The sequence below is a fragment of the Furipterus horrens genome, unplaced genomic scaffold (genome assembly GCF_987537825.1).
Source record: "Furipterus horrens unplaced genomic scaffold, mFurHor1.1.pri manual_scaffold_6, whole genome shotgun sequence".
In the NCBI taxonomy this organism is placed as follows: domain Eukaryota; kingdom Metazoa; phylum Chordata; class Mammalia; order Chiroptera; family Furipteridae; genus Furipterus; species Furipterus horrens.
In genome coordinates, this window is record NW_028327176.1 from 60544579 (window position 1) to 60559160 (window position 14582).

Below are 14582 nucleotides of genomic sequence, written 5' to 3' on the forward strand. Positions count from 1 at the left end.
GTGTACATTGTGTGAGTGTATTGCCAATTTTAAAAATTTCAATGATTGAGAATTTTACAAATATGAAAAAGATTACTTCTAAAATAACAAAACATTAGATTGTTTTCAAACTTTTCTGTTATGACAGTAAATTGTAGAAAAGTGTGAAGGAAAACTTACTGAGATATAAAAGACACTAATTATGATTAAAAAATTCTACATATTGTCAAATTGGCATTGTTTAAAGACTACAGAAAAAATATCAGATATGAATGGTCTCAAAAAGGATTCCACTCTCAAACACTTCTTGGGGAAAAAAATAACTTGAGGACGTGTTTCTCTTCAAGACCACTTACCTATACATTCAAAGAAAGAATGTTCTAGGTGCTATATTTCCAGCAGGAACTGTGAAATGACAGGCTCCAGAAAGGGATGATGTAGTTTGGCTCACTTGGCCAGTCGTTTTTGGAGAATTGTTTCAATTGATTAAAGTTCCTAATGACCTTCATTCCTTAAGGGACTCTGGTTGCACAACATTTTCCCATCGATATTTGGAGAAACAACCAAAGTGGATGGCTCAGAAAATAAACCTCCAGGCTAAATGAATGCAGGAAACATGTCTCTTTTGTTCATTGTAACACTGCCACCACCTACACAGTGCCTGATGCAGATAGGTGCTAATTAAGTATTTTCGGTTTTATCATTTAAAGGCAAGGGGAGACAGAAACAGAGGTGTATCGTCCTGCAGCAAGTTTTTTAGTAGCACTCAACAAACAGTTATTCGGTGCCTACTCTGGCCTAGGCACTGAGTAGTACTAAAAAACCAATAAGTAAATATATAGGTACAGATAGAGTTCATGCCGCCTCTCTGTTGTTAATTTGTCTCTGGTTGGAAAGTTCACTGCATTGGTAACATTTTGAGTGGAAGCTGGGTGTGTCTTATCTGTGTCACCCTGCACAGTTTGAAGGGACCAATCTAGGCATCACATCATTTTAAGACTTGAAACCATAAAACTCCTAGAAGAAAACATAGAAAACAATATTCTTGACATTGGCCTTGGCAATGGCTTTTTGGAATTGGCACCAAAAGTACAAGCAACAAAAACAAAAGTAAACAAGAAATGAAACAACAGAATGAAAAGGCAATTTATAAAATGAGAGGAAGTATTTGTAAACCATATATCTGATAAGGAATTAATGTAAAAATTTATAAGGAACTCATACAACTCAACAAACAAAACAAATACCTGATTAAAAATGAGTAAAAGACCTCAGTAGACATTTTTCTAAAGAAGATACGCAAGTGACCAACAAGTACATAAAAGGTGCTCAGTATCACTAATCATCAGGGAAATGCAAATCAAAACCACAGAGAGATAGCACCTCACAGCTGCTGGGATGGCTACTGTCAAAAACCCAAAAGGTAGTGAGTATTGGTTAGGTGGATGGGAAAAGAAAGCACTTGTGAATTGTTGCTGGGAATATAAACTGGTATGGCCATTATGGAAAACAGTATGAAGGTACCTCAAAAATGAAAAACAAAACTGTCATATAATCCAGCAATTTCACTTCTGGGTATAAATCTAAAGGAAATAAAATCATTATCTTAAAGAATCATCTGCACTTATATGTTCACTGCAGCATTTGTCATAGTAGTCAAAATATGAAAACAACCTAAATGTCTATTGACAGATGAATGGGTAAATTAACAAAAAATAAAATACACACACACACACATATAATTATACGTAGAACAAATCTATAGATTGCTTTGGGTAGTATGGACATTTTAATGATGTTAATTTTTTCTATTCATGAGCATGATGCATCCTTCCATTTATTTGTATCTTTTCAATTTCTTTCTTCAGTGTGTTATATTCACATCCTTGGTTAAATATATTTCTAGGCACTTTATTATATTTGAGGCAATTATAAATGAAATTAGTTTCTTTTTTCAAATAACATATTTTATTAATTATGCTATTACACTTGTCCCAATTTTCCCACTTTGCCCCCCCCTCCACCCACTGCCCCCATCCCCTCCAGCAGTCCCCCTCTCTTTAGTTCATGTCCATGGGTTGTGTATATAATTTCTTTGGCTTCTCCATTTCCTATACTATTATTTTCACCCCCTTGTCTTTTTTTGTAATCCTATTTTCTCCCCATTCTTGCCCTTCCCCATCTCAGGTGATAATCCTTCAAATGATCTCCATATCTATGATTCTGTTTCTGTTCTGCTTGTTTGCTTGGTTTATTTTTTAGATTCAGTTGTTGATAGTTATGAATTTGTTGCCATTTTAATGTTCATAGTTTTAAGCCTTTTCTTATATAGTTCCCTTTAAGATTTCATGTAATAATGGCTTGGTGGTGATAAACTCCTTTAGTTTTACATTGTCTGGGAAGTACTTTAACTCCTCTTCTATTCTAAATGATAACTGCTGGATAAAGTAACCTAGATTGTAGCTCCTCATTTTTTATCACTTTGAATACTTCTTGCCAGACCCTTCTTGCCTGCAAAGTTTCTTTTCAGAACTCAGCTGACAGTCAGATGCGAACTCCTTTGTAGGTAACTTTCTGCTTTTCTCTTGCTGCTTTTAAGATACTCTCTTTATCTTTAAACCTTGGCATTTTAATTATGATGTGTCTTAGTGTGGTCCTCTTTGGGTACAACTTGTTTTAGACTCTGTGCTTCCTGGACTTCTATATCTATTTCCTTTGCCAAATTAGGGAAGTTTTTATTCATTATTTTTTGAAATAAGTTCCAATTTCTTGCTATTCTTCTTCTCCTTCTGGTGCCTTTATGATTCAGATGTTGGTATGTTTGGAGATGTCCCAGAGACTCCTTATTCTGTCTTCATTTTCTTCAAATTCTTTTGTGTTCTTGCTTGTCTGATTAAATGCCTTTTTTTTTTTTTTTATGTTCTAAATCATTGAATTTGGCTTCATCTCCTCCACTGTTGGTTCCCTATAGATTTTTCTTTACTTCACTTAATGCAACATTCATTTCTGCCTGGGTCTTTTTTATGTTGTTGCAGTACCCAATGGGTTCTTTGAGCATCCTGAAAACCATGTTTAAAATTCTTCATCTGATAGGTTGCTTATCTTCATTTCACTTAATTCTTTCCCTGGAGTTTTGTTCTGTTCTTTCATTTGGGTCATATTTCTTTGTCTCATCAATTTGGCAGCCTCCCTGTGTTTGTTTCTGTGTATTAGGTAGAGCTGCTTTGACTCCCTGTCTTAGTAGCATGGACCATCTGGTTGAAAGTAGCTTCTTTAAATCCTTAGTGGTTGGACTTCTATACAGCTTGATTTCCTGATGAATCTGGGTGATATTTGTTTTGTATTCTAATGTAATTTTTGCTGTAGTTGTGCATAGTGGTGAATGAAGCATGTTTACCTATGTTTCCATCTTGACTGGAACTGGGATTGGTTTCTTAATTTGTTTTCTGATAGTTCATTATTAGTGTATAAAAATGAAACATTTTTCTGAATATTAATTTTGTATTGTGCTACTTTACTAAAAACTGGTTGCCTTTTATTTATTTTTTGTTTGATTGCTGTGGTTAAGACTTACAATACTATATTGAATAAAAGTTGTAACAGTGGACATCTATGTCTTGTTCCTAATATTAAAGAAAAAGCTCTCAGTTTTTCACCATTGAGTATGATGTTAGCTGAATATTTGTCATATATGACCTTTATTATGTTGAAGTATATTTGATCTATTCCTACTTTTCTGATAATTTTTATCATAAATGAATGTTAGATTTTGTCAACTACTTTTCTGCATCTATTTGATTTTTATTTTTCAATCTTTTTATGTGGTGTATCAAGTTAATTATTTGCAGACATTGAACTAGCCTTTTATTTTGGAAAGAAATCCTGCTTTATTATGTAATTTTAAAAAATGTTTCTTTTTTTTTCTTTCACAATTTGTTTGTTTGTTTGTCTTTAGAGTGATGGGAAAGGAGAAAAATAGGGAGAAACATCACTGTGTGGTTGCCTCTTACTTGCACCCCCAACTGGGGACCTTATGTGCAACCTAGTCATGTGCCCTGACTGGGTAGAACCAGCAACACTTGCTTGGCTCGCAGGCCAACACTCAATTCACTGAGCCACAGCAGCCAGGGCTTCATGTGATCTTTTCAATGTTCTGCTGAATTTGGTTTGTTAATATTTTGTTGAGCATTGTTGCATCTATGTTCATCAAGGATATTGGCCTATAATATTTTTGTGTGTGTAGCATCTTTGGTTTTGATATCAGGGTTATTCTAGCCTAGTAATATGAGTTGAGAAGACATTCTTCTTCTTCAATATTTTGGCCTTAATGATTTATGATACAAAAGGAATACCCTATGCTCAAGGGGACTTCTTTGTTTACCAATAAGGATGAAAATGTATGAATTGGACACTGAGTAAAAATGACCCCTAAATCTAATAATACAAGTAAAGACTCCTGTAAAGAAATCTCTTTTTTTTGTCTCAGAATCTCCCATCAACATTTTCACTTTCAAATTTCTTTTGCAACCAACTTTTTTTTCCTTAAAATTCTGTGTCACACACAGAATTTAGGTTGTGTTCTTTTCACAAGTTATGAGTGTAAACATAAAACCTCCTACTGGGGAAAAAAAGACCAGAACCTTATCTCCTAGATAAAAATAGCATTTTTCCCCTTTATTCTAAATACAAGTCCAAGAAAAACAAAAGGTAAGAAAACTGGAATAAGAGATGACAAAACTTACTCTCACCTATTCAGTATTCTTATTTAATAAACTTTACTATGTGCTATAATTGAATAAGGGACATATGATTCCATCCTTCATGGAGTTTGCATTCTAATAGAAAGCATCAAAAGGCAGGGATATATAAAAATTCCAAGTAAAAATATACCGTAAAGCATTGTCAATACTATGAAAATTTCCTGTTGGTGTAGATATTGCCAATATCTATCAAATATTGTGATTTTTGAACCTATGTTACTTTTCATTTTTGAATATACTTTTTACTTTATATAGGACTTTTTATACTCAGCAAAACATCCTGCTTACTTTATTATTATGTACATAGGTCAACATGCACTTTGAATCTCATTGAATGTTAACAGTTCTTAACCTATGCTGTTTGTCCATTACTGTTTAGGTAGTACTCAATATAACAGAGAATACTGAGGCATAGAAAAAATCTGAAATAAGATTAAGAAAAGGCACTTGAGCAACCCTGAATTGAATGATTTTTCTGGCTCCATGCAGCACTGAATTTATTTCTCTAAAGAAAATTTAAATAGCTGAATCTAGCAGCAATTAAGATCACTGGAATGAAGCCATTTATATTTATGGAATTAATATCAATTATTTTATCATAATTTCTGAAAGCATAGAGGGAGACAATGAGTGAAAACCAAGTCCAAGTTCACCCAGAATCATATTAGATGTTAAGAAACAAAAGTAATATGATTTGGAAAAATCAAGACCAAGGTGTGGATTGGATATGGCAGGAGATTCATATACAGGGGCAAGAATTCCATCTAGACTATGCAAGAATAACTAAGAAGAGGGCTTAGCACTTTGGGGACACAAGACAATAATCTGGTAGAGTCAGAAATTCGGAGCATAGGCCTGGACATCTACTTTGGTTCAGAGGCCTGCAGAAAGAACAGAGAAATCTTAAGTATTCAAAAGAACTGGGCCAAAGGAAGTTAGATTGCATCATGACTTTTCCATAATGGCAGTTCTGAAAACCACTACTCATATTTTGGTTAATGAAGATTGTCCTAGTCCATTTAGGTTACTGTAAAAAAATACCATAGACTGGGTGGCTTAAACAACAAACATTGATCACAGTTCTGAAGGTGAAGGGCCACTCTGTTATTCATCAACATCCATCTTCTCCTTAGCTCCTCCCATGACAGAAGGGGCAAGAAAGCTCTCTGGTGTCTTTTTCATGAGGGCACTAATCTCATTCATGATGGCTCCACCTTCAAATACCATCATATTGGGGATTAAGTTTTAACACAGGAACTTTGAGAAACACACATATTCAGTCTATGGTGCAGTAGCAATAAACTTTTCAGAACTTTGGTAGCAAATTGCACTTAAGTCTAGGTATCATACAAGAGCTATAAAACGGGGTGAAGACATGGCTGATCTATAGTGTTGCCAACTTGACTACTGCTACAATTCTCTAGATTTTATTTTCTGAGATCTCAGCTCTTGTTATTTCTCTTATTTCAGCTTGTCACTTTTTTCCCTGAAGTTTCAGCTACTAGGGTCTTTTTGTCTTACCCTGTAACAATTTTTTTTTTTCCTAGCCACTAGCAGACTCTCTCAACTATCTCCACAACCCATTCAGGTCACATCGATATACTCATCTATATTCACCAAAATTCAATGCCTCAGGGGACAGGTAGAAGATCTCAAGCCCCTCTCCTGCATAGAAATCCTAAGATGTCATCATTAACCTTCCCATGACCTTGGGCATTAGTTCTTATGTTAGTCTGCTGCATTCAAAGTATCCTACATGAAAATACAGAACAAAAAAATATTTAAACCTATAAAACCTAAATATCATGGGGACATTTCTCATGACATCCCCTTGAAAGATTCATACTTGTGAGATAATAAGTTTCCTATATCACTTCCAACTCCTCTTTTTACTTCCCAGGTGTGTGTGTGTGTGTGTGTGTGTGTGTGTGTGCATCTACATGTAAAGGTGGGAAGAATAAGAACGTCTTAAAAATATGTTGTACCTGTCTGCATTCTCTAGGCACCTTTTGCTGTTTCACAAATGGATGGTATCTTTGGTGTCCCAGAAGTTAAGAATCTGTCATCTTTGATCATGGACCTGTGAGCTTACAACTCCCTCTGGAGTTAATTGAAGCCCAGAGCCTCTACAAATGGATGGGTGTAATCAGAGCAGAGAGAAACAAACTATGCCAGTTACTGTTTCAATTGAATGTACAAGAATTTCTGTAACCAGCATCCTAAACTAGTCTAACTGGTGGGATGCAATCACAAGACAACTTAATTTTGCTCCCTCACTCCTTTTTAACTTTGCTGAGTGGGTCTAGTTGAATGAAAATTCAGACATACCCATATCTTTTGTAGTTACTTTTAAGAAATGTAAAACTCTAAGATTATTTAAGATACAAATCATAATCTCAAATTTCTACTTAAAATGTCCAAACCCATATATAAGTAAAACTTCCGAAGTCACATAAATTGCAGTTACTTCCCTGCCTTCAGCTTAGGAATGCTGTGGGTGAAAAGAATGGGAAACATATTGGTTTCTGCTGTATTTCCAAATTCTTTCTTTTCCAGGTAACAAAACTTTTGGAGTTAGAGCTTGGTGGAAGTCAGCTAGAAGAGACCAGCTAGATGCCCATAAAATCCATTTCTTTTTCCTGAGCACCCCACTTCCCTTCTTCTAGGTTGAGGTGTATGATTAGTTTTCCCTGATGAAATGTTAAGTGGAAGGCATGGGTCACTAACAGTCTGAAGTAGTTAAGACAGGAGTGTATTGGTGTGATTTCTCCATGCTTTCTTTCATCATCTGCTGGCCATAAATGAAAGGAGGCTGATTTTCTCAATCACGAGTTGGAAGACTATCTACCTAACACTCAGCTAAACTATAATGGTGATGAGAAATGAGCCATTATTTTATAAAACTACTTAGATGGGGTCCATTTGTTATGGCAGCTAGGATAACCTGCTAGGATATCCTGGGAGGGAGGAAAGATAAAAAATAGAAGAAATATTTAAACTTGGTGGGAACAAATATAACTGTTCATAGAACATACCCCTTAGACATTGTTTGTATCTCAAACTAGCAGTTATTTTGTTTATATCTCTCAGTAGCAGTTGTTTCATCTCAAATGATGCATAATCCTCTTACTGATAACTTACTTGTTCTCCATCTTTTGGGAATCTGAGATTACATTTAGCTTGTCTCTTCTGATTCTGGTCTTAGATCTAAGCTAAGAGCCATCTGACTTTGTCTCATGCATGGCCCTTATTTGTTCCACTGGAAACAGTCACATATCCTTTACTCCTGAGAGCACACAGGTCATCAAACCCCATCATCTCACCTGCATTTCATTCATCTCCACCTTCAGAGCATCTTTCTAGTTTGCTTTTTCTTCTAGATTTTTCAGGTAAGAGTTAAACATGAGCCTAATGCATCTACTTCACTTAAAGAGCGACGTATCAGTTGTATGTGTGCATTTTTTATATTTTGACAATTTTTTTTTGTACTGAGAACACATGGTATTTAATTTCTCCTTTATCTTGGATGTCTGGTCACATTTCATGCTATCTTCCTGAAGCTAATTGAGAAAATGTATTTAAAAATATTAAAGGTGCCTTGTTTTTGGAATTAACTCTGTTCAATGGAGTTCAAGGATCTTCTCTCTAGACTTAAGCTGAGGGCCAGTATCCCATGTCCCAGTCCTCCAGATGAGAGGGATTTGCAGCACACCAGTAGCTCCCTCCAAAATGTCCTCTCCATTTCACTATAAACCCTTGACCTTTTTAATGTGTTCAGTTTTGTGGAAATATTTTTCTAGCTAAATCATTTGAAACTTTCCATTTCAATCTGGTATCTCTCATTGGGATGTTATATTAATTGTATTTTATTATCTCAGGTGAAATTTCAGATAAAGATCATTATACTCACCTGGATGTAAAATTCTTGAGTTCCCAGTGACCTCCACTCAGAAATTTCTGGACATCGTTGGATTATTTTCTTTTTTAAATACATTTTATTGATTATGCTATTACAGTTTTCACCTTTACCCACCTCTGCCCAGTACCCCCTTTTCTCAAGCAATTCCCCCTCTTAGTTCATGTCCATGGGTCATGCATGTAAGTTCTTTGGCTTCTCCATTTCGTAGACTATCCTTATCATCCCCTTGTCTATTTCATACCTACCAATTATGCTTCTTAATCCCAGTACCCTTTTCCCCATTTTCCACCTTCCCCCTCCAAGCTGATAACCCTCCACATCTATGACTCTGGTCCTGTTCTAGTTGTTTGCATAGTTATTAGTTTGTTGCCATATTAATGTTCATAGTTTTGACCTTCTTTTTCTTATATAAGCCCCTTTAACATTTCATATAATAAGAGCTTAGTGATGATGAATTCCTTTAGCTTTACCTTATCTGGGAAGCACTTTTTCTGCCCTTCCATTCTGAGTGATAGCTTTGGTGGATAGAGTAATCTAGGTTGTAGGTCCTTGCTTTTCATCATGTTGAATACTTCTTGCCAGTCCCTTCTTGTCTGCAAAGTTTCTCTTGAGAAATCTACTGATAGTCTTATGGGTACTCCTTTGTAGGTAACTTTCTACTTTTGCTGCTTGTAAGATTCTCTTTTTATATTTAACCTTTGGCATTTTAATTATGGTGTGTCTGATGTGGTCCTCTTTGGGTCCAACTTGTTTGGGACTCTGTGCTTCCTGGACTTATATGTCTATTTTCAATTTCTTGCTCTTCCTCTTTGGTGCTGCCATCCCTGACATGGATGTTGATATTTTTAAGGTTGTCCCAGAGATTCCTAAGCCTCTCCTCATTTTTTGAATTCTTGTGTCTGCATTTTGTTCTGGCTGATTGTTTATTTCATCCTTATGTTCCAAATCATTGATTTGAATCCAAGCTTCCCTCCCTTCACTGTTGATTTCCTGTGGATTTTTCTTTATTTCATTTAGTGGAACCTTCATTTCTTCCCTTATATTTTGCTATATTCAGTGAGATCTCTGACCTTTTGATTATCAGTGTTTTGAACTCTGTGTTTGATATACTGGCTATCTCTGCTTTGCTTAGCTCTTTTTTTCTAAGATTTGTTCTGTTATTTCATTTGGGCCATATTTCTTTGTCTCCTCAATTTGGAAGCCTCCTTATGTTTGTTTCTTTGTACTAGGAGAACTGCTTCAACACACCTGTTAAGTTGTATGGGGAGGAGCCTGGGGTATTCCCCAAGGCAGGGCAATACAATTCACTGTTTAGTGGCTCCATGTGTATGGGAGGAATAAGAGAGAGGATAATGCTGCTGCTGCTTGACTTCTGCAGGCTTGCATGGCACTCACCCTGTTTCCAGTCACTGCAGCCTTTTCTCCTGTGCAAATGGTACCCCTCTAGCTGCTGTTCTTTTAGTGGTTCAGATGGGTAAGTTTGTATGTGTTCCAGGCCCATGAGGTCCCTTTAAACAGACTCTTCTTAGAAACAGGCAGTTTTTCCCACCACCCCAACCCCCACTGGTTTTTACAGCCAGAAGCTATGAGGCTTTATTTTTCTCTATGCTGGAACCCTAGGTCTGGCCTGGGGCTGGGATCGCTTGCTCACAAGGTATCCTCCCAATTTTTATCCACCACATGTGAATGTGGGACCGCGCATTCTCCTGGCTGCTGTCTCACCGCTGCCTCCTTGCCATGATGCCTGGCTGATGCCACCTTACCACCACACCATGTCCCCTCTGCCCTGGTTCCCCATCTCTACCCCTCCTACCCATCTGGATGAATATGGCTTCTTTAAATGCTTGGTTGTCGGAATTTTATATAGTTCAATTTTCTGGCAGTTCTGGGTGTATTTTATTTTGAGATTAGTTGTGATCTTATGATTGTGCAAGGAGGTGAAGTGTGTCCAACTACTTCTCCATCTTGACTGAAAGCTTGAATTATTTTCTAACATTTCATGTTATGAATATACAATCAAGTTTCTTGTTGATTCTTCTCTCTCTCTCTCTCTCCATCTATCTCTACCTCTCTGTGTCTTTTTTTTTAAATGTATGCATTTAGAATTTTTCCATGAAAAGTCATAAATTTAACTAGAATATTTTAGTCTGAAGACTCAGATTTTTCTTCAATTCAGAGAAATTATCTTTCATTATTCTTTAAATTACTGATTCTATTATATTCACATTGTGTTGCCTTTCTAGATATTCTAGTATATTAATATCAAGACTTTCAGATATATCTACCAGATTTCTTATTTCTTATTTTATTTTATTATTCCTTTGTATTCTGAGATAACTACTCAAGTAGGTTACTAGATCCTTTGTTAGTAAGATCCATTCTGTTCATTGTGTGTTTGTGATTAATTTCAGAAATAATGTTTCATACTAAACACTCTGATACTTCATTTTCTCTTTTTATTATTTTCATGGCAACATAGCCTCTTCTAATGCAACAACCTTATTGAAAATATTATTTTCTTTTTTTTTTTTTGAAGTTTGCCCTGGTTTACCACATTAATCCTGTACTTTTGAGGCTCATTTGAACAAAATGTTATCCATCTCCTCCTGTCAGCTGATGATTCTTTCCGAAGTTCATGCTAAATATTTTATTATCTGTTTATATACCTATGTCCAAATTAATCTCCATTATGCAATTTTTTAAAAGTATATTTTATTGGTTATATTGTTACAGTAGTCCTATTTTTTTCCCCCATTTGCTCCTCTCTGCCCAGTATCCTGCTTCCCTTCAGCAATCTCACGCCCCTTAGTTCATGTCCATGGGTTGTGCATATAAGTTCTTTGGCTTCACCCTTTCCTATATTATTCTTAACTTCCCCCTGTATATTTTGTACCACACAATTATGCTTCTTAATTCCTGAACCATTTCCCTATTTCTCCCCCTTCCCTTTCTCAGCTGATAACCCTCCAAATGATCCCCATACTTATAATTCTGTTTTTATTCTGGTTTGCTTAGTTGGATTTTGTTTTTATTTTTTAGATTTAGTTGATAGTTGTGAGTTTGTTGTCATTTTAATGTTCATAATTTTGATCTTCTTTTTCTTAATTAAGTCCCTTTGACATTTTATATAATAATAGCTTGGTGATGATGAGCTCCTTAAGCTTTACCTTGTCTGGGAAGCACTTTATCTGCCATTCCATACCAAGTGATAGCTTTGCTGGATAGAGTAAACTTGGTTGTAAGTCCTTGCTTTTCATCACCTTGAATACTTCTTGCCACTCCCTGCTTGCCTGCAAAGTCTCTTTTGAGAAATCAGCTGATGGTCTTACAGGCACCCTTTTGTAGGTAACTCTCTGCTTTTCTCTTGCTGCTTTTAAGATTCTCTCTGTACCTATCACCTTTGGCATTTTAATTATGATGTCTTGGTGCGGTCATTTTTGGGTCTAGTATATATGGGACTCTCTGTGCTTTCTGTACTTGAATGTCTATTTACTTTGCCAAATTTGGAGAGTTTTTCTCCATTATTTTTTCACATATATATTCAATTTTTTGCTTTTCCTCTTCTCCTTCTGGCACCCCTATGGTTCAGATGGTGGCACATTTAAACTTGTCCCAGAGGTTTGTAAGCCTCTCCTCATTTTTGTCAATTCTTGTTTCCTCATTCTGTACTGGTTGACTGTTTTGTTTTGTTTTTTCTCATGTTTCAAATCATTGATGTGAACCCCAGTTTCCTTCCCTTCACCATTGGTTTTGTGTGGATTTTTCTTAGTTTCATTTAGCACAGACTTCACTTCTTCCCTTATGCATTTGCCATATGTAAGTATATCTGTTAAGCCTCTGAGTATCTTCATCACCAGTGTTTTGAACTCTGCATCTGTTAGGTTGGCTATCTCCTTGTTTGTTAGGTTTGCTATCTCCTTGTCACTTAGTTCTCCCACTGGAACCTTGATCTATTCCCTCTTTTGGGCCATACTTCTCTGTCTCCTCATCTTGACAGGCTCCTGTGTTTGTTTGCCTCTGTGTCTTAGGTAGAGCTGTTGCTCCTGTTACATTGTAAGAGATAGAGTCTTAGGTATTCGTCAATATGGGATGACTCATTTCACCACGTGTGGCACTGTATGTGGGGGAGGGGTCTGAGAGGGAACAGTGCCGCTTACTCAGCACTCGCCCCTTTTCCAGGCACTTCTCTCACTTTGTATGGGACTGGTACCTCTAGATGTTGCCCTGGTTGTTGTTCCCAGAGTGGGTGGGTCTGTGGGTGTTCTAGGACTATGGGGGCCCTTTAAACAAGCCAACTCTGCTTAGAGACTGGCAGTTTCTTCCTCCAACCCAACCCCCACTGGTTTGCACAGTCATAAGTAATGAGGCTTTATTTTCCCTGGCGCTGGGACCCTGAGCTATGCAGTCTGGTCAGGAGCTGGGAAAGCTTCCCAGGTGTCCCTCCTGACTTTTTAAAATGTGTCATCATGCTTTCTGCCAGCCTGCCACTGCGGCAGCTCCTGCCACCACCATACTGCGTCCTTTCTGCCCCAGCTTCGCCCCTCCTACCAGTCTGGATGACTATTTCTTCTTTATATCTTTGTTTGTTGGACTTCTATGCAGCTTGATTTTCTGGAACTTCTGGTTGTTTCTAGTTTTGAAGTAGTTGTATTCCTTCTTAGTTGTGGAGGGATATGCAGCGTGTCTATCTATGTCTCCATCTTAGCCAGAAGTCCTTCATTATGCAGTTTTTAATAATCCCAAGGCAAATGGCTATTATTTTTTTTTAGTGAAAATATTATAACTAATTTCCAGAATTGCAAAAATCACACTAACTTTTATATGAATAAGTTTTTTAAAAATGTAATTATGAATAAAGTGAATACTAAAGAGCACTTTCACCAGTCCTCGAATAAAATGCAATCATAATTTTTTAATTGGAAAAAATTAAATAGGTCAGACAAAATTATTTTGGGTAAAGTGCTACTGAATTTTCCCTCTAGCAAAATACGTACTGAAAGTATGTTTTCTTTAATTATATGTAAATGAAAAGACAACAAAATGATGCTCTGCTTCATCTTCTAGTCCCCTCCCTCTCTCTGCTGCTTTCTTATTTTCATCATGATAATAATCAAGAGAAGGCCACTTTTGCTTAGTCCTGAACAGGACAGATCTAGGTGTGATGAGACAGTAAGAGAAGATAATAGAAAAAGTTCCTTTTCTTGAGATGACACAGAAAGCAAAAAACTAATTTAAAAAATGTATTGGGCACTTAAATTTTTAAGAGGGTAGACCTCATATTAAGTGTTCTTAGCACAGGTACACATAAACACACACACCAACACAAAAAAGACATGAGGATACTTTTGGAGGTGACAGGCATGTTTATTACCTTGATCGTGGTGATGGTTTCAAGTGTATTTACATACATCCAAACTTATCAAAGTCTATGCATTAAATATGAATATTTTGTGTATCAATATACCTAAATAAAGCTTTTTTTTGCTATTATAGAAAGATGATGATGATAGATAGAAGTTAGATAGATAGACGGTAGATAAAAATACATAGATAGATAGAGATAGACTTTGCAAAAGTTAAAAAATTATAAAAAGAGAAAAACCAAATGGAAGTGGTGAGTCCTAAAACCCCTCCATGCTACTGGCTCTGTCCTCTGAACACACTCCAGGCAGAATCTGTTTGATTTGATAGTTAGAAACTCTAGAAGAGGAAGAGAAGCAACTAAAGAGTAGGCTGGTGTTCATCATATGAAAGAGAACAAATATGTGTTACCTAGAAAATAGAAATCTTAGTCCTACAGTAGATTAAACCCAAAGGAAAAATCATGCTTTCAGTCAGCTGAGCTGAGGAGATCATGTTTGTTTTTGGCATAGATTCAGAATAAAATTTTTATTCTTTTTCACAATTGAAAAATATTATGTACT